Source organism: Lotus japonicus, chromosome 3 (genome assembly GCF_012489685.1).
Source record: "Lotus japonicus ecotype B-129 chromosome 3, LjGifu_v1.2".
Taxonomy (NCBI): domain Eukaryota; kingdom Viridiplantae; phylum Streptophyta; class Magnoliopsida; order Fabales; family Fabaceae; genus Lotus; species Lotus japonicus.
Genome location: NC_080043.1, coordinates 79,222,599 through 79,242,709, shown reverse-complemented (window position 1 = coordinate 79,242,709; position 20,111 = coordinate 79,222,599). Strand labels below are relative to the sequence as shown.

At 35.4% G+C, this 20,111-nt stretch overlaps 2 long non-coding RNA genes across 6 annotated transcripts; both read right to left on the bottom strand.

The window, feature by feature from the left end:
• Positions 1-553: 553 nt before the first annotated feature.
• On the bottom strand, positions 554-1,990 carry LOC130742734 (uncharacterized). The gene is made up of 2 exons (XR_009021257.1): positions 1,721-1,990; positions 554-825 (listed from the first exon to the last, which is right to left on the bottom strand). It is a non-coding gene; the product is annotated as an uncharacterized LOC130742734 (long non-coding RNA).
• Positions 1,991-16,442: 14,452 nt separating this feature from the next.
• Positions 16,443-19,903, bottom strand: LOC130746238 (uncharacterized). 5 transcript variants are annotated; one of them, XR_009022065.1, is made up of 5 exons: positions 19,773-19,903; positions 18,018-19,635; positions 17,628-17,712; positions 16,925-17,080; positions 16,443-16,738 (listed from the first exon to the last, which is right to left on the bottom strand). It is a non-coding gene; the product is annotated as an uncharacterized LOC130746238 (long non-coding RNA). The 5 variants fall into 5 exon arrangements; XR_009022063.1 differs by having other exon boundaries at positions 18,018-18,149; positions 18,239-19,828; XR_009022066.1 differs by having other exon boundaries at positions 18,018-18,149; positions 19,439-19,827.
• Positions 19,904-20,111: the final 208 nt, after the last annotated feature.

The window sequence follows — 20,111 nt, the reverse complement described above, 5'->3', positions numbered from 1 at the left end:
TGGTTGAGCTAAGGGTAATTGTAAGTGAAGGGACCCTGAGGAGAGATAATTTATACTAATTTACTAACAACTAATTAGATTTAGTTTTTTTTTTTGTTACAACAAGAAAATTATTAGATTTAGTTTGGGGACTATATATTTTAAATTTGTTTTTTCATATTTACCATTATTATAGATTTTCCTATTCTTATGCAATACCCCTTATGGTTCTTAACTTCTTACACCTCTGTTCTTATTTAATTATCCAAGGAGAGAAGAAACACACATATTAAGGAGCTCAATTAATAATATGGGTTAAATAATTTTTTCGTCCCTGAACTATAGCGAGTTTTTGGTTTCCGTCCCTCAATTAAAATTTTGATGGTTTTCATCCTTTAACTTAGTGAACCGTTTGATTTTCGTCCTTTGATCATGTTGACCGCTGATGTGTGCTGTGTAACGCTCCAATTTCTCAAGTGAGGAGTCACATTAGTAACCTAACAAAGTTTAAGGACTATTTCGTAATCCTAAGAAAACACGATAATTTTTTTCTTTTCAAAACAACTAAACACAGTTTAATACATAACATAGTCTTAATTAAACAACCCGTTCCCGACATATAATAATAGTGTCTTACAATAGCATAAGCAAGTTTCCAAAATAAGTACGCACACTTAAACAGTGGCGAAAACAGGGTTTTAGTAACAAAGTTTTCAGATAACAAAGAAGACTCAAGCATAAACTACTAAGAGGAAAACTATACAGCTTCTTCCATCCTTGCTCCGTCGGTTACTATCCCTCCTCCATCTCAGCATGGCTAAGCATCGCCAGAAGACTCTTCATCGCCTAATAGCGTTAAGCGCCCAAATAACAAGTAGCAAATAGAAATGGTTAACTCCATGCAGCTACCACATATAAAGGAGAAAATCATGCTATTCAAATTTAATTACCTAGCATGGTAAATAAACTAACAACTTAAGTTAATCCAGATATCAACAAAACCTGCAATATAACTAAACTCATATATCAACAACTTAACATAGATTAGCTCAGATAATAATAACCTCAACAATATAACATCAAATCAAATATCAATAAACCAATAACTAAAATCCAACAACATAGGGTCAGGTGTTAGTTCCCTATAATGCAACTATATGCTGCTACCAAAATGGATCGATCAATAACGTCTCACAAGACGGGACAATCACGCGGGACCACACCCACCTCATGGCCACTTTAGAACATCTCGAAAGATGGGACAATCGCGTGGGATCACACCCACCTCATCGCCACTTTAGAACATCTCGAAAGATGGAACAATCACGCGGGACCACACCCACCTCATTGCCACTTTATAACGCCTCGAAAGACGGGACAATCACGCGGGACCACACCCACCTCATTGCCACTTTCCCTATATGCCAAGTCAGTCAACGATAATTTCCAAACCAATAATCAATTCAGAATAACCTTATGTTATTCATAATTTCAACAATAATCAATGGCCGAAGCCCCAGAAAACGGAGACGCATGCCTCTATTGTTTAACAACAGCCTTAGCCTCATAAAATATTTGGCACAAGTCTCAGAAAGCATTCCAAATAAGCAAGTATACAACATAGCAAGCATACCAATATTTCAATTAATTGTCAATCAAATTAAACACATTCATCTCAAACGCATGCAGTGCGATAAAAGCATGCAAGACTCAAAGACACTCTATACTGAGTTACCCTTACCTTCGTGAGTAGTAGTGCATAGAAGTTGCGAACCTCGTGATCTTTCAGATCTCAAAAACTAATCGTTGTAGAAAATACTAAGCTTCAAGATCCTAGCTTCCGCTCTAAAACTCAAGAATCTCCTCACACTCAAGATAAAAACTCAAGAATCTTCACCAAAATCTAACTCACTCAAGTAGCATTTACTCAAAAGCTAATTCTATTGAATATTGTGTGAGAGTACAACCTAGTGCGTGTGTTGCATAGATGATGAATTGCCATCAAAACTCACTACTTCTCTTGCCTTTTATAGGCTTCAAAAAATAAAAAAATAATGGTACTTCATTGTGAAGAAATCTGAAACGGGAATGCATGTGAGGGAAACAGAAATTGAGCTGTGTGGATCATGAAAGCTAGAGTTGGAGGTGTCAAATGGTGATAGATAGTGGAGTATGTGTTGTCAATAGAATGGAAAATGATTCAGCAATTTGATTCATGTGCCATGCTTGAATAGGTAGATGATTCACCATTTGAATTGAAGAGTCATGCTCTAGGACACTTAGTGGACGTGGTTCTCTGCCACGCTAGGGAAATGAAAAAGCTGAAGTTATATAATATATTTGTGGTATGAGATGATTTTGGTAGTGCAGGATTTAACTCATAGAGCTAAAGAAAAATATTAGGAAGATGAAACATTATCCTAAAAATGATTAGGAACTCTATGATATAATTTAAGATCAATTTGAGCAAGTTTAAGTGATCAAGAAACAAGGTATTAACAAGTTATATATACACATATACAAATCACATAAACATTTTCTTCAATTCGTTACTTTCTTCTTTATCTTTTTTTTTTTTCATTTAAGTCACTTTCGTGACTTTCTTTCTTTCATTTTTTTTTCTGTTAACTAAATTTTAAATTTTCTTTTATTTCAATTCAAGTAAGAAAATAATAATACTTAATTATACAATAATTTTTACATAAACACAGAAGACACAATAAATACATCAACTTAAACTTAATAGCGCTTATCGCTATTTAAATAATAAATAACTAGTTAATTAATCGCATAAATTATCCGGGTCTTACATGCTGCCAGCATGTAGGTAAATGGTGACGTGTTATTTTTTTTCTAGTTTTCATATATTTTTAATTACACCTGGGATAACTTTATCATTTCTAATTTTTTTTTAATTTCACTTGAGATATTACTTTCCCCCAAATTGTACCAAAAAAAAATTACTTTCCCCCAAATCATTCTAGGAGGTTACCGGCGTCGAAGGAGAGGTAGAACAAGAAGAGGACAGGAGGCGCCGGCCAGAACGATGGCAAGCCGCTCACTGTCGAGCCAAAACCCCACATCCATCGTTAGCTACCAAGCTTGAAATTCTTCCTCTTAAACAAATAGCAAACCCCCACTGCAGCAACCTTCGCGAACTCACCATTGACCTCCGTTAAGAGCCGCCGCATCCTTCATCTTCCAATCTTTGATCTCACTCTCTCGATCGAGATGCTCTGTTGTGGTGAGGGTTGAGAGATGGTGGTTCTCTCTATCGAGGTGCTCTCTTGATATTCAGTTTGTGTGTGTGAGGCAAGGGTGGCTGGGGTTTGGGGTTATTGGGATTTTAGGGATTTAGGGATTTTAACTTGGGGTTTGGGATGAAGCAACCTGTTAGTGTTTTTGCTTTGTCCCTTAGTGTTTGCTTCATCTGCCAAAAACAATCAAAGGGATGAAGCAAGACAGATTAAAGGCGTTAGTTTTTGCTTCGTCCCTTGATTAACTGGCTTGTTTCCCTCTCTTGTTAGCGGTATGGTTTTCAATATATCCTAATTATGCAGTTAAAATATGTAGGCAACTTATGATTATGCGCAATTCCTAGTATTAGAACACACTTGCATCGTAGTTTATTTTTAAGTTTAATCTGTCTTGCTTCATCCCTTTGATTGTTTTTTATTTTCTAAAGGACCATATCCAAATTCATCTGATGGTAAAAAATAAAGGAAATATGGAATAAAAAAATAAATTAGTAATTTCCTTCATGTAATTAAAAAAAAACCGGCTAAACCTATTAATTTACTGACACGTCAGTAGTCATCTACATGCTGGCAACACACATCAACGGTCAACATGGTCAAAGGACGGAAATCAAACGGTTTACTAAGTTGAGGGATGGAAACCATCAAAATTTTAATTGAGGGACGGAAGCCAAAATTTTGCTATAGTCTAGGGACGAAAAACTTATTTAACCCTAATAATATTAACTCATATATTTTTGCTACATGCACTATTAATAGAGTGATGTTGATTTTCAATCACCGTGGCGATCTTAGTGTAGAACGCGAGGAATCGTTGGATCATAACACAGGACGTCCTCAATCGTACCACATTATATGACCTAAATGAACTCCCTGGTTGGTGTTAATATGTTTTCTCTATCACGTAAAAGGTTATAGACCATTCTCATATAAAATATCTTCAATGACCAAGTGAGAATTAGAGCACGTTTGATATGTTGTATAGTATAACGCCTTATATTATAAGATCTGATAGTATTAGGCCTGATAGTGTGAGGCCTGATAAAATTTTAACACTATACAACGTTTGGTTACACACTGTATAGCTTATCATTTCGAAAATTATTATAAACTTATGTTTTGTGAAATATTGAACAATGATATATATTATAAAATGAAGCTGGTGTTAGTGGGTGGTAAAGATGGCGGTGGCGGCCAAGGTAGTTGCGGTAATGATGATGGAGGGTGGTGGTTGTTGAGGTGGCAGTAGTGATGCTGAGTGGTGGTTAGGGTGGCGACGACTGTTGTGTTGGAAGTGATGGTGGTGGTGGCGGCAATGGTGGAGGGTTGTGGTAGCAATAGTGGTTTAGGTGGTGGCAGCGGCGGCGTTGGTGTTAGAAGTGATGTTGATGATGGCAGTGGTGGTGGCGGCAGCGACAGAGGGAGGTGGTTGCGGCGGTAGTGGTGGTGCGGGGTCAATGTGGTATGTAGTGGTAGCAGCGATGACAATGGCGATTGAGGTGGTGGAGGCGGCGGTGGTGGTGGAAGGTGATGGCGATGATAATGGTGGTAGTGGTGGGCGGTGGCAGTGGCGATAATGCTTACGACAACGACGATGGTGAGTGGTTACAGTTGTGGTGGCAGCGACGATTGCGATGGTGTCGGCGGCTGAGGGAGGTGGTTGTAGCGGTAGTGGTGGTGCTGGGTCAAGGCAGTATGGAGTGGTTGCAGCGATGACAATGGCGATTGAGGTGGTGGTGGTGGTGGAATGGGATGGTGGTGGAAGGTGATGGTGGTGACGGTGGTGGGTGGGTGGGTGGTGGTAGCAGTGGCAGTGGTGATAGCGCTGGCGACAATGACAGTGGTGGCAGCAGTGGTGGCAATGGTAGTTGTGGAGGGCGGTGGTGGAGAGTGGTTGTAGCAATAGTGGATGGTGGAGGGTTGTGGTTGTGGTTTATACACATTGTTATCATGCCTAATCCATCATCCATAAGATAGATTAAATAATCTGTCATTTTAATGTATAAGAGGAGATTAATGTATAAGTTTATAGAATACAATGTTAGCACCAAACAATGAATAAGTTCATAATGTATTACTAGTGTTTTTACCCGTGCGCTGCACGGCGAAAAATGATCATAAATTTCTTACATTATTAACAACATCGTTTCGATAATGAAAATAAAAACTTAAGATTTGAACTACATCATATTTGTTTTGTTGAACAGAAAATACAATTGAACCAAATTGAAACAAAAAATTTAAATATGATCTCAATTGAATCCAACAAAAGACCAATATTACAGCAATATAATTCAACAATAAGAAGACCCAATTACAGTATTACAGTTGTTGCTTGTTCTCCCTCATTGTACCTGCAATAATTTGAAAAATTATTAATAAAGACAGAAAAAAACAGAATGCTAATTACGATGCGCATGATACAAAGAATTATAAAATCTAAGATAAAGAATCTAACCATTCATATGTTCTGGAATACTTCTTCGTACACGACATTCCGAGTGCAATTAAAGACTACCCCTTTGCCATCCACAATAAGTATTTTCAACATTTTTCTAGATTTAACTCTCTATAGGGCTACATATAGCTGACCGTGCGTGAATACAGACCTAGGAAGATAAAATCCAACATGTGATAAAGAATGGTCTTAGCTCTTATTTATAGTCATAGCAAAACACACAGTTATAGGGAACTGTCTTCTTGAGAACTTGAATGGAAAGCTAGTGTCAGAAGGAGTTAAGCTCAATCTAAGAAAACAAACCGGTTTACCTGATTTTGTATCTGATAGTGCTGTAGCAACCATAATATACAGCGTCAAAGCAGTAACCATCAATCGAGTGCCATTACACAATCCAGCAGTCTGATCTAAATTATGAATCAGCATGATAGGAACCCCAACTTTTAATACAACTTGGTGGTTTGGAATACCAGAGCATTTACTATCATTTAGAAATTCAGAAGTGAACCATTCATCATCTATATCAGAATCTTCATCCGATCTACATGGAGTATCATAACTCAAATATTGTGTTTCCTCTCCTGGAATCATAGACATCTAATGTTTTTGCCCGTGCGCTGCACGACGAAGTTTACTATTTTATTTGATACATCAATAAATATTTTAATTATAAACAATTTAAGACACTAAAAAATGAAAGAACAATCGTAATAAAGATGTAGATATTCAAAAAACATAAACTCAGACACTCAATTATAGTGTTTTGTACTCGATCATACACGATTTAACAGATATAATATTTTTGGAAAAAACTAAACTAATTAGCCAAAATCTTCAATTCTACACATGTGGTGTATAAATGATTTCTGCCTGAAAGATGAAAATACATAAATTTGGATCTATTAGGTTTGGAACTTACAAAGTGATTCCAAAACACATAGCTAATTTGAAAATAAAATTTTCAAATAAAATAATGCACTTAAAATTATTTTAAAATTATGAGCAGCGCACTTAAATAATTTGAAAATAAATTTATCTATTATCTTTAACATGAAAGTGTTTTCATGTAGAATTTTACTACCCTGCACGGTGGATTTTGCTCTTATTATTTAGGCATGTATCAATACAATGATTCAAAACAAAATTGATATACCAAAATCAATATTTGCCGATTTTTTTAGCAGCTAGAATGAAGAAATTAAAAAAAAGATGACCATTCAACAAAACAAAACCACACCGAATATCATCCAACCTGCAAAATTTCACACAACTTATATATATATATTTATATATATATATATATTTATATATATATATTTATATATATATATATTTACTCTTAAAATTATTTAAAATGTTAAGAAAATATCTTTTAATTATGGTTAAATTTGATTTTCTATTAGCTCTAACATGATAGTATTTTATTGTTAAAATGTTGATCCCGTAGGAGAATATTACCTTAGAAAATTGAATTAAAAATGAGAGTAGACTATATAATTATGTTGTACAATTTAGCATGAAAGTATATTGTAAACCAGGAAAACTTATTAAACTTTATTTGTATATTAATTTGTATGTAAAAGAATTTTCATTCAAAATGTTCTTTTCCGTCTCAGTCATTAATCTAGTAATTGAAATATAAATTATATATGCATTAATGTCTTCTAATCTCGGTTTTAAAAAAGTCGCATTTTATTGCGTGACATATTTCCATCATCAAATTATCATACTCATACATAATTATAAAATTATGAAAAGTACTAAAATTGTATTAGAAATTATTATTAAATTAATTTTGACATATATTTATTTTCATGTAAAATATTCCTCCCGTGAAATTTTTTTATCATGTAATTTAAACAAAAACAATTGTGAATATATACATATTTTAAGAAGTATCAAATTTCCATATTTTAAGTATCGAATTACTACTTTCTAATCTCTGTAAGACATATTTAAGTATCAAAGTTCCATATCAAGTCCATTATTAATCTGTTGCAAGGAAGCAAACTAAAGTTTGATAACTTAATGCAAACTTATGATAATGTTTTTCAGGTACCCAAAAAAAAATCTCATCTTTCTTGCTTTCACATGTTCTCAATTGAGCTCTAAGTGTGAAGCAAGCACTCACAATTTATATCCCAGGAAGTTCACTTTTTGAAGCTACAGAGCAAAATGAGCGTTAGCCCTTTAGTTGCACTTGGTAATGTTCAAAGAAGGGACTAATTGGAAATGGCCTTGCATCAAACATTCTTAAGACTAAGATCCCTAATAACTAAATTTGTTGCCAAATTCTACTTGTTAATGGGATTCAACAAATTAGAATAGCTAATGCAACAAAAAATTAGCATGAAAGTATATTGTAAACCAGGGAAAACTTATTAAAATTTATTTGTATATTAATTTTTATGTGAAAGTATTTTCATTCAAAATGTTCTTCTTCGTGGGAGTCATTAATCTTGTAATTGAAATATAAATTATATATGCATTCATGTCTTCTAATCTCGGTTTAATCTCGGTTTAAAAAAAAGTCGCATTTTATTGCGCGACATATTTCCATCATCAAATTATCATACTTATACTTAATTATAAAATTATGAAAAGTACTAAAACTGTATTAGAATTTATTTTTAAATTAATTTTGACATATATTTATTTTCATGTAAAATATTCCTCCCGTGAATTAATTTTTTTATCATATAATTTAAACATAAACAATTGTGAATATATACATATTTTAAGAAGTATCAAATTACTACTTTCTAATCTCTGTAAGACATATTTAAGTATCAAAATTCCATATCAAGTCCATTATTAATATGTTGCAAGGAAGCAAACTAAAGTTTGATAACTTAATGCAAACTTATGATAATGTTTTTCAGGTACCCAAAAAAAAACTCATCTTTCTTGCTTTCACATGTTCTCAATTGAGCTCTACGTGTGAAGCAAACACTCACAATTTATATCCCAGGAAACTCACTTTTTGAAGCTACTGAGCAAAATGAGCGTTAACCCTTTAGTTGCACTTGGTAATGTTCAAAGAAGGGACTAATTGGAAATGGTCTTGCATCAAACATTCTTAAGACTAAAATCCCTAATAACTAAATTTGTTGCCAAATTCTACTTGTTAATGAGATTCAACAAATTAGAATAGCTAATGCAACAACAATTTAGCATGAAAGTATATTGTACACCAGGGAAAACTTATTAAAATTTATTTGTATATTAAGTTTTATGTGAAAGTATTTTCTTTCAAAATGTTCTTCTCTATGGGAGTCATTAATCTTGTAATTGAAATATAAATTATATATGCATTAATGTCTTCTAATCTCGGTTTAAAAAAGTCGCATTTTATTGCGCGACATATTTTCATCATCAAATTATCATACTTATAAATAATTATAAAATTATGAAAAGTACTAAAACTGTATTATAATTTATTTTTAAATTAATTTTGACATATATTTATGTTCATGTAAAATATTCCTCATGTGAAAACTTTTTATCATGTAATTTAAACATAAAATAGTGAATATATACATATTTTAAGTATATTTTATGAAGTATCAAATTTCCATATTTTAAGTATCAAATTAAAGAATCAAATTACTACTTTCTAATCTGCGCAAGACATATTTTAAGTATCAAAATTCCATATCAAGTCCAAAATTAATATGTTGTAAGGAAGCAAACTAAGTTTGATAACTTAATGCACACTTATGATAATGTTTTTTAGGTACAAAAAAAACTCATCTTTCATGCTTTCACATGTTCTCAATTGAGCTCTAAGTGTGAACCAAGCACTCACAATTTATATCCCAGGAAACTCACTTTTTGAAGCAACTGAGAAAAATGAGTGTTAGCCCTTTAATTGCACTTGGTAATGTTCAAAGAAGGGACTAATTGGAAATGGCCTTGCATCAAACATTCTTAAGACTAAGATCCCTAATGACTAAATTTGTAGCCAAATTCTACTTGTTAATGGGATTCAACGAATTAGAATAGCTAATGCAACAACAATATGATTAAATACTCCTTGTTGATTGATGCCAAATCATCTATCTCACTTCTTCTCATATAGAACCAAAGGCCACCAAAGTTTACTCGTTTAAGGCTTTCATCCATTCAAACTCCTATAAAATTCAAGAAATTTGTGAATGCTTTCATTCATTCACACTCCTATAAATTTTCACCTTATTTTAACCTCGCTTTTTATCTACTCGTCTTCTTTTATTCTCTTCTAATCACATAACTCATCACATATTTTACATACTCACTCTTTTCTTTCTATCGCCCTCCTCTCCTCTCAACCTACACTTATTTTAGTACCTTCTCTTACATATAGAAATTTATTCATAAACTACATATGTCTAATTAATTGCAGCGTTGAAATTATACACTAAAGGGTGACCATTTGGTAATATTTTAGGTATAAATTATACACTAATAAGGGACCACAAAAAAAAATTAGCATAAGCTAGGATGCCATAGCATTTACGTCTTGAAACATTTTAAAACAAATTTTAGAAAATGAACCGCGAACAAAGACAAAAGACAGCTAGCAGATCGATCCTAAAACATGTTCCACGACAAATAGGAATAAAAATACACTGCATACTGGACCACGCGTACCAGATTGCAGCATGAGGAGTGTTTAGCAAACTTGGTAAAAGTAATGAAATGCAAATAAAAGTTAATAATACATTTAGATCAACTCAGGACCATTTCAAGTGAAGTTACTGCTGAAGTTTACATGCGTGCGTGTATCATAATAAGCACTTGAAAAACCTTCCTCCCTTGTATCATCAATAAAGAATTTTGAATTAAAAAAAGGGAAAAAAGAAGTATACCATGTTTCCATTATATATCTGTATATTTTACATTGAAACAGACAAAATTTACACTTGCTTAAGAAGTTCTTATATATGTAGCCTCTTCTACTTGTTGGGGTTTACTTGACTTGAGAGGAAGATAAATTTTTTAATAAAGCATCCTTGTCAAACTGCACATAAAACAATGGATATACAAAAAGTATCATGATAACAATGGACACACATTTTATATCCACAAAGGACCTGTAAAGAATCAAGAAGGTTCCATTTTAGAAACACACATAAGAAAAACTACATGAGTAGAGCATGAATGCAATGTAAGTATATATTTTTTCTTATTTTTCTTAAAGTCTCGAGTGAACATACAACTTAACTGTATATAACATCAAAGATATTTCAGCTCTTAATAACTGTAATAAATCCTAATAACTTCAGTCTCAAAAAACTCAAGTATACAAATGCTTGAGACTGAAACAGGAGTAGAAATGCTAGAACTTACATGAAAAATAGACCATAAGGAATATCAAATTAGAATTCAGACTTCATTATGAACTTATCTAATAAAATTATTATAGTCTTTTATTTTCTACTTTGTCAATGACTCCATGTCCTTCACCTAAGCATGAAATTTACCAATTCTGAACTAAGAAATCTTGAAAACGAACCTCCAGTTCATTATCTGTTTCCCTTGTAACAATGAATGACATTAAAAACCTCTTCCTTGCAAAGAGAAATGAAAATAAAAGATAGAATAGAGTAAAAAAGCGGGGGAAAATGAGAGCTTCTACCTAATTTAAGAATTTGTTAGAGATAACTAGGCATAATATCCTATAGGATATTCTCTTTATTTATTATTTTCTTTATTTTGTAATATGCCTTAGAATATTCTTAGCATATTCTGTACCTTTATTATTATAAATAATATTGTCTACCTCACACACAATTTGTGGTGAGAGTTAACCAATCTTACATGGTATCAGGTTTTAGGTTCTAAATCCTAGCCTCCAAACCTTGTGCCGCCACCGTTCTTTCTCTCTTTCATTTTCTGTTCTAATTGTTGCTGCCGCCAGCCGCCATTAATTTTTTGTGCCGCCGGTGTATTCTTATGTGCTTGTGCAGCCGTTGAATTTTTTCGATCCCATTGACTTCCGTATTGCTGCGTTCTCATTTTCTGCACAAAGTCTCTTGCTGCACCCGCACACTTTTCTGCTACTGGAATCCTCCTTGACGTCATCACTTTTTGCTCCCTGTGTAGTCGCCATTCCCATATTGAAGTGCTACTACAAGATTATTATTATATTACTTTTGTTTTTGGGATTTTCGTCAGTTTTGATTTTCTTTTGCAGCACCATTGATCTTTGACTAAGGATACTTTTGAGTCAAAGTTGAATTAATCTTTTTGGCAGAATTGATATTTACCCGGCTAATTGACTTTTCTCACCAGTTGCTTTTTTTTTTCTTTTTCCCTATGGCTTCTGATGCTACTCCTTCGTCTCTGTCATTTTCCACCATGGTGCACATGATCACAGTGAAGCTCAAACCTGATAATTTTCTTCTCTGGCGTAAACAAGTTACTGCTCTTCTTCAGAATCATAACTTATTTGACATTGTTGATACTACAGTTGATCCACCGGCGGAGTTTGTGTCACGGATCATTTCTCCAGGTTTGCGCAATGGTGTTCCTATTCCAAATCCTGCTTTTGCTCAGTGGCAGGCTCGTGATCGCAATGTCAACAGTCTCATTCTTTCCTCTTTGACTGAGGAGGCCTTATCTGAGACTCTTAGTGCAGTCACTGCTCGTGATGTTTGGATTGCTCTCCACTCTGCTTATGCTTCACGAAGTAAAGCTCGTGAACTCCATCTTCGTGATGAGCTTCTACTCACGCGTCGTGGTTCCCTTTCTGTTTCTCAGTATGGGAGCAAATTTCGCACCATTTGTGATCAGCTAGCAGCTATTGGTGCTCCTGTGGCTAATGATGACAAAGTTCACTGGTTTCTTCGAGGTCTTGGCCCCTCATATGCGACTTTTTCCACAGGTCAACTTGATCAGGTACCTTTACCTCTCTTTTCTGACATTCTTTGTAAGGTCGAGAGTCATGCTATTTTTCAGGCCTCTCTTGAGGAATCCATGACCCCTCTTCCTGCTGCCTTCAATGCGAGCACTCAGACCCGTTCTTCTGGATATCAGTCTTCAAATGGAGGCCACCATGGTAATTCTAGTGGTGGCTCTCGTCAGCGTCGCAACAATGGTTGCTCTGGTAGTCATGGCTCTTATACTCCTCATTGTCAAATTTGTCGTGAGCAGGGTCACTATGCTGATAAATGTCCGGTTCGCTGGAATCGTCTTTCTGAGTCTGCCAGTTTGGCACAGTCATTTGCTGCAGGTTGTTCGTTGGACAACTCCAACCGTTCCGAATGGTATATGGATACAGGTGCTACCTCACATATGACTCATTCTCTATCTCAGCTGACAGATTCTCATGCTTACTCTGGTCATGATCGTGTTCTTGTTGGTAATGGAGCTGGTTTACATATTTCTCATATTGGTTCCCGTTCTGTTTCAGACTCTGTTCCTTTATCTAATGTCTTGGTTGTGCCTCGGCTAACCAACAATCTTGTCTCTGTTAGCAAATTGACTCGTGATCATAATGCTCGAGCTATTTTTTGGATGATTCCTTTGTTATTCAGAACCGACAGACAGGTGTCGTTATGGGAAAGGGTCGATGTGATAAAGGGCTTTATGTGCTTGACCAAGGATCGCATGCTCTGCTTACTACTACTTCTCCATTACCTCGTGCCTCCTTTGAGTTGTGGCACTCACGGTTAGGGCATGTTAATTTTGACATTATTCAACACTTGCATAAAATTGGTTGTTTCAGTGTTTCCTCTATTTTTCCTAAGCCTATCTGCTGTACTTCCTGTCAGATGGCTAAGAGTAAGCGTTTAGTCTACTATGATAATCATAAACGCGCTTCTGCAGTTTTAGACCTCATCCATTGTGATTTGTGGGGACCGTCTCCCGTTGCTTCTGTTGATGGTTTTTCTTACTTTGTTATTTTTGTGGATGACTTTTCCCGGTTTACTTGGTTTTATCCATTGAAGCGCAAGTCTGATCTTTATGATCTCCTTGTTCGATTCAAAGCATTTGTGGAAAACCAATTCTCCCGGTCGATCAAAATTTTTCAAAGTGATAATGGCACCGAGTTCACTAATAACAAAGTCCAGGATTTATTTGCTTCTTCTGGTGTGCTTCATCGATTTTCATGCCCTCATACTCAGGCACAGAATGGTCGGGCTGAACGGAAACATAGACATGTTCTTGAGCTCGGTCTTGCTATGTTGTATCACTCGCATGTCCCTACTAGCTATTGGGTTGAGGCTTTCAGTACTGCAATATATATTATTAATCGTGTCCCTTCTAAGGTCCTTTCTAATCAGATTCCATTTCAGCTCCTGTTTCAGGTTGCGCCTACTTATGCTAATTTTCATCCTTTTGGATGTCGAGTGTTTCCGTGCTTGCGTCCCTACATGAAAAATAAGTTTAGCCCTCGAAGTACTCCTTGCATATTTTTGGGATACAGCGGTCACCACAAGGGATTCAAATGCTTTGATCCGGCTACTTCTCGGACTTATGTGTCCCGTCATGCTCAATTTGATGAATTGTGCTTCCCTTTTGCAGGTTCCCACTCTTCACACAAGGACTTGGTAGTTTCTACATTTTATGAACCAGTTGCAGGATCTCTTACATCTCTACAACCTGTTCTCCCTGTCATTCCGGAGAGTTCACCGCCTACTGGTTCTCTACCTTGTCCATCTTGTGATGACTCAGATGCCCTACTAGCTCCGCCGGTTCTTCCTGCTGATGCACCACCTTCGCCGGCTCCTGCTTCCCCATCACCGCCGGCCACTCCTACTGTTGTGGCTCCGGCTACGCCTGCTTCGCCGCCGGCTATTTCTCCTGCTGAGGCTACAATACCCCTTGCCCCTGTTGTTCCTCGCCCGCAGACTCGATCTCAAAATGGTATTTTTCGACCGAATCCCCGTTATGCATTGGTTCATGCTCAGCCTACTGGACTTCTCACTGCTTTGCATACTGTCACCGAGCCTAAGGGATTCAAATCTGCTATGAAACATCCTCACTGGTTGGCAGCCATGGAGGATGAACTTTCTGCTCTTCATAGGAATTGCACTTGGACTTTGGTTCCTCGTCCTTCCACTACAAATGTTGTTGGCAGTAAATGGGTTTTCCGCACTAAATTCAAAAGTGACGGCACTGTTGAGCGCTTAAAAGCGCGTTTGGTAGCTCAGGGTTTCACGCAGATTCCGAGTTTTGATTACTCTCTTACTTTCAGTCCTGTTGTCAAAGCTACTACTGTACGCCTTATTTTATCTCTTGCCGTGCTTAATAATTGGCAGCTTCATCAGTTGGATGTCAAAAATGCTTTCCTCCATGGTCATCTAACTGAAACTGTTTATATGGAACAACCTCCTGGGTTTGTTGATCCTCGTTTTCCGACTCATGTGTGTCGTTTGAACAAAGCCCTTTACGGCCTCAAACAAGCGCCTCGTGCTTGGTTTCAGCGCTTGAGCTCGTTTCTCACGAGCAATGGTTTTATGTGCAGTCGGGCTGATCCATCCTTGTTCTTCTTCTATAAAGGACGTATCACTCTCTATCTTCTTGTGTATGTGGATGACATCATTCTTACTGGTAGTGATCCCTCTCTTTTGACTCAGTTTATTGCCCGTCTCAATGCTGAGTTCGCCATTAAATATCTGGGTAAGCTTGGCTACTTCCTTGGTCTTGAGATCACTTATACCGCCGATGGCTTGTTCTTGGGACAGGCTAAATATGCTCATGATTTACTTTCTCGTGCTATGATGCTTGAGGCCAGTCATGTTTCGACACCCTTGGCTGCTGGTTCTCATCTTGTCAGCTCTGATGATGCTTACTCAGATCCTACGCACTACCGCTCTTTGGTTGGGGCCTTGCAGTATTTGACCATTACTCGTCCTGACTTATCGTATGCTGTTAATACTGTGAGTCAGTTCCTACAGGCTCCGACTGTGGATCATTTTCAGGCTGTCAAACGAATTCTCCGTTATGTCTGTGGCACGCAACATTTCGGTCTTACTTTTCGTCGTACCTCTTCCCCCGCTATTCTTGGTTATAGTGATGCTGATTGGGCTAGATGCACGGACACTCGCCGCTCTACTTATGGCTACGCCATTTTTCTTGGTGATAATCTGTTGTCTTGGAGTGCCAAGAAACAACCTACTGTTGCTCGCTCTAGTTGTGAATCTGAGTATCGAGCCATGGCTAATACTGCTTCTGAGCTAGTTTGGTTGCTTAATCTTCTTCATGAGCTTCGTGTTAGGTTATCGACGACTCCTCTTCTTCTCAGTGACAACCAAAGCGCTTTGTTTATGGCTCAGAATCCTGTTGCTCATAAGCATGCCAAACACATTGACTTGGACTGTCACTTTGTTCGTGAGCTGGTTGCTTCTGGTCGATTAGCTGTTCGCCATGTGCCTACTTCTCTCCAGCTTGCTGATATTTTCACTAAGGCGTTGCCTCGTCCATTGTTTGAACTTTTTAGATCCAAGCTTCGAGTTGGTCTCAATCCAACGCTAAGCTTGAGGGGGGGTGTTAGAGATAACTAGGCATAATATCCTATAGGATATTCTCTTTATTTATTATTTTCTTTATTTTGTAATATGCCTTAGAATATTTTTAGCATATTCTGTACCTTTATTATTATAAATAATATTGTCTACCTCACACACAATTTGTGGTGAGAGTTAACCAATCTTACAGAATTAAATGAAAATAAAGTTAAACTTCCAAACTTTCTTATCAAAGATTCTATAATAGAAGCAAAAAATTTCCATCCTTGATATAAAAAGAAAATAGTTCGATTTTAGCATGAAATTGTTCTTTTTTCTGGTGGATAAATAGATAGTCAAAGAGAATTAAAAGCATGTTGTTCTCATGCTAACAGTGACACCTTGCATAATAACAAAGCATAGAATCAGTTTACACAAATCTTTTGATCTGCAGCCAGATTCAAAATATTTTCCAGCCAAGTTGCTACAAATGTTTCCAGCCAAGTTGCATCATAAATTGTTGTGTATATTACGTTAATAGCTCTATCCATGCTCTGCCTCTTCCCCGACGTTGCCCTGCCTGGAATCTTGATTATCTAACATTGTCCCTGTCAGCATCAGTGAATTAGCATGCCTACTAAATTGCATAAAACAATTATCTGTAAAAATCTCCCATCTAATAAGATTTCCTTTACTCTTATCTGAAGCATCAATGTTCTTTTGGTGTAACTACTACAGTTGAAATTAGTCATCAAATATAACAGATATAATTTTATTCAACTAATTTCACATACCAAAAATTTTGTAGGTTATGCCTAGTAGCAGAGATCCCCACAGCAAGTTCAAAATCAGAACCTGACCTTCAACATCTATCCAATTTCCACAGTAGACTGCGTAGACACCTTTTGGATAAAGCTTCCTCAACATATTTCAGTATTTCTGTGTCCAGACTGCATCAGCAATTGCAAGCATAAGGAATGAGAAAGATATAGAATAGCCATACTCAAGCATAAGGTATGAGAAAGATAAAACATAGTCACTAAATATATATAAAAGTAATCACAAAGAAGCAACATCACAAAGATCACCATTGTATAATAGAACACTGATAGGTAGATTGTACAACTCCAATTCTCAATCAGGATTCAAGTATGTAAATGCTACATCTGCTACCTTTTTCCCGTCTCTCAATTTTCCATAATAAAGTATGTAGTAACTTCATCCATTACATTTCCACCCCAATCAAATGATGCTAGCATGTTTTTTAGGGATAGTTCAAACTTCTAACTTCTAGTCTCTACTTATGAGAATTTTTTTATTCAGTTGGAAAATAAGTAAGAGGTAACCCAAAAAACATGCTAGCATCTAAGCTGAATGATAAAAAAAGCATGCTAGCATCTAAACTAAATGATAGAGATAACCTTATAAGGTTAAAGCTTTAAATATTCCTTTAAACCGAATATAAGATAATAACTAAAATATGAGCATGAAATTTACCAATTCTGAACTAAAATTCTGAAAATAAACCTCCAGTCCAGTATCTGTTTCCTTGTAGCATTGGATGACTTTACAAACCATTTCCCTATAGAGAGAAATGAAAACAAATTACAACAAAAGATAGGATAGAGTTAAAAAGTGGGGGAAAAGGAGAGCTTCCAACTAATTTAAAAATTAAATGAAAATGAACTAAAAATTTCAAAGTGTCATCACCTTCATATCCATTCTAAATGTAAAGAACCACCAAACAAAGAAGAAACTGAGAAGTGGCAACATCAATTAAAAATACTACTTGATAATAAGTTCAATCGAGCAACACCAAAAATATGTGAAAATTCTAGCTTGAGTATAAAAAGACAACTAATGTAAAAGAGAAAGTATGTTGGTTACCTATTGCAACGCCAAAAAATCATCTAGCAGCACCCAAAATGCTAAAACCGTTGTCTAACCATGACTCATTCTGAAAACAGCTGATGTAATCGAATTTCAATATATGATAAATTAAATGTAATACAGATTCTTCTGCAATAAAACAAATAGAGCAATATCAGATCAGATGATCAAATAAAAAATAGTTCTGTCATTTAATTGACTACAATCAGTACACTTACGGTGACAAACGTTTTCATAAACTAAATGTAACACGCTTTCAAGTTGTTGGAGAAAGTGACTGCAATGCATCTCATTAGAATTGAAACCTATTCATTAATCTTTGCAAACTTTGACTAAATTGGCTCACCATCTATTTACCAAAATGCCAAGAAAAGAAAAGGATTGAAGAGAAAGAGGAAAAGTTTAAGAGAATAAATAAAAAAGATACACTAAGTTGCTCCTCTCTCGAGTTCCAAGAGTGAATTCAGGTGAAGAAAAAAAAATTCACTCAATTAATCCACTTGCTATATTACAGAGAATTTATAGAAAAAAAAATTCTCAACTCTGTTGGAATTTCCATGAGAAAATACATGCATTTGGGAAGCTTTCAAATGTCATTCAAGAGTTAAAACAGATCCCAGTATGAAGAAATTCAATAAGATAATGAGAATAAGAATGCAGAAAAATGGATTTTTGGAATGGGATGAGTTTAGGGTCCTCCACACTATAAAACTTACAATCACGGTAGTTAAAAACTTAAAATTAGAATTATAATATAGTCATATTAAGAACTCACTTGAAGATCAATGATAAAAGAGAAAATTCTCTTTTCTAACGCAACCTATATAGGCACCCATAGATTAAATCAGGATAGAGAAGCAAGCATAAGAGAAAAATGAAACATGTAGAAGGAAGGAAAACATGATAAATCACAACCACATAAAGCAGTGAAATAAATGTATAAATACATATAGCGGAAGAATTCATCTCCTCCTCCTTCTTGCAGATATTCACATGCAACAAATCAAGGAGATGCAATAATAGTTTGCACAAAGTTGAACCCACAAAAGAAGAAAAGATATTATAATAAGTTCTGTAATTATAGTTTGCAGAAAAGTTCTGCAGTCCTTCTCTTAGTTTTCTACATGATCAAATTAAAATAAGTTCTGTAATTAGAAAACTATCTCTTGAAGCCTTCCACAGAAAGCATAATAGTGGAGATGATTAGGAAGTGAGGTTAGTGGCATAGACAACTATATTCCTGCATGAAAGGTTAATATGAATTTGGGGAGTCAATAAATGAAACCACTGAAGACAGAGAAGGAGGTCAGAAAAGGGACATGTGAAATGATTTCATTTTTGCTAAATCACTTAAACATAGAATGTCCCAGATCACAAAATCAAATATGAAATATCATACATTAGAAAAGAGGACATACCTTAAGTCTTGAGAAAATGCACCCTTTGACTCACTAAACTATGTAAAAAAAGGTACAGTAGGAACCTCTTTTTTCTTTTCATCGGGGCTGGGGTTTTCTTGCTCTTTAGAATTTTTCTCCTCCTCCGCCAGTAGCCTTTGATCAAAGGGAGGAAAAAAGGAACCACCTTGTGAGCCTCACAATCAGTGAATATATATCTGCAATGAAAGCACAATTTGAGTAAAGTAATAAATCATCACTCCTTTCCATTTTCCAAATCATGTTCTTATTTGTGCTACTAATCACACAATGGTAAAGCCAATATCAGATGAGTGGTTGTATTAAAGGGAATAACCTCATAGCCTAGCATAAGAATCAATTAAAACAACTTTTTCTACAGGTTTTTAAAGAGCAACACAAATGATCGAAGGGATATATAAAGTAGTTCAAATTGATTTCTCTTTATCCACCCCCTTTTCTTTGTAAATAGAATTGGTCAAATCTACAAATGATGACATGTCACATTTTCAAAAAGATGCTCTTACGTTGGAAGGATAATGCTTACTTAAGGACACCACATACCAAACATTATATATATATATATATATGTATATATATATATATGTATATATATATATATTTCATTTTTTGGATGGAATGAACTAAAAAAACTAAAAATAAAAGAATGGGCGAG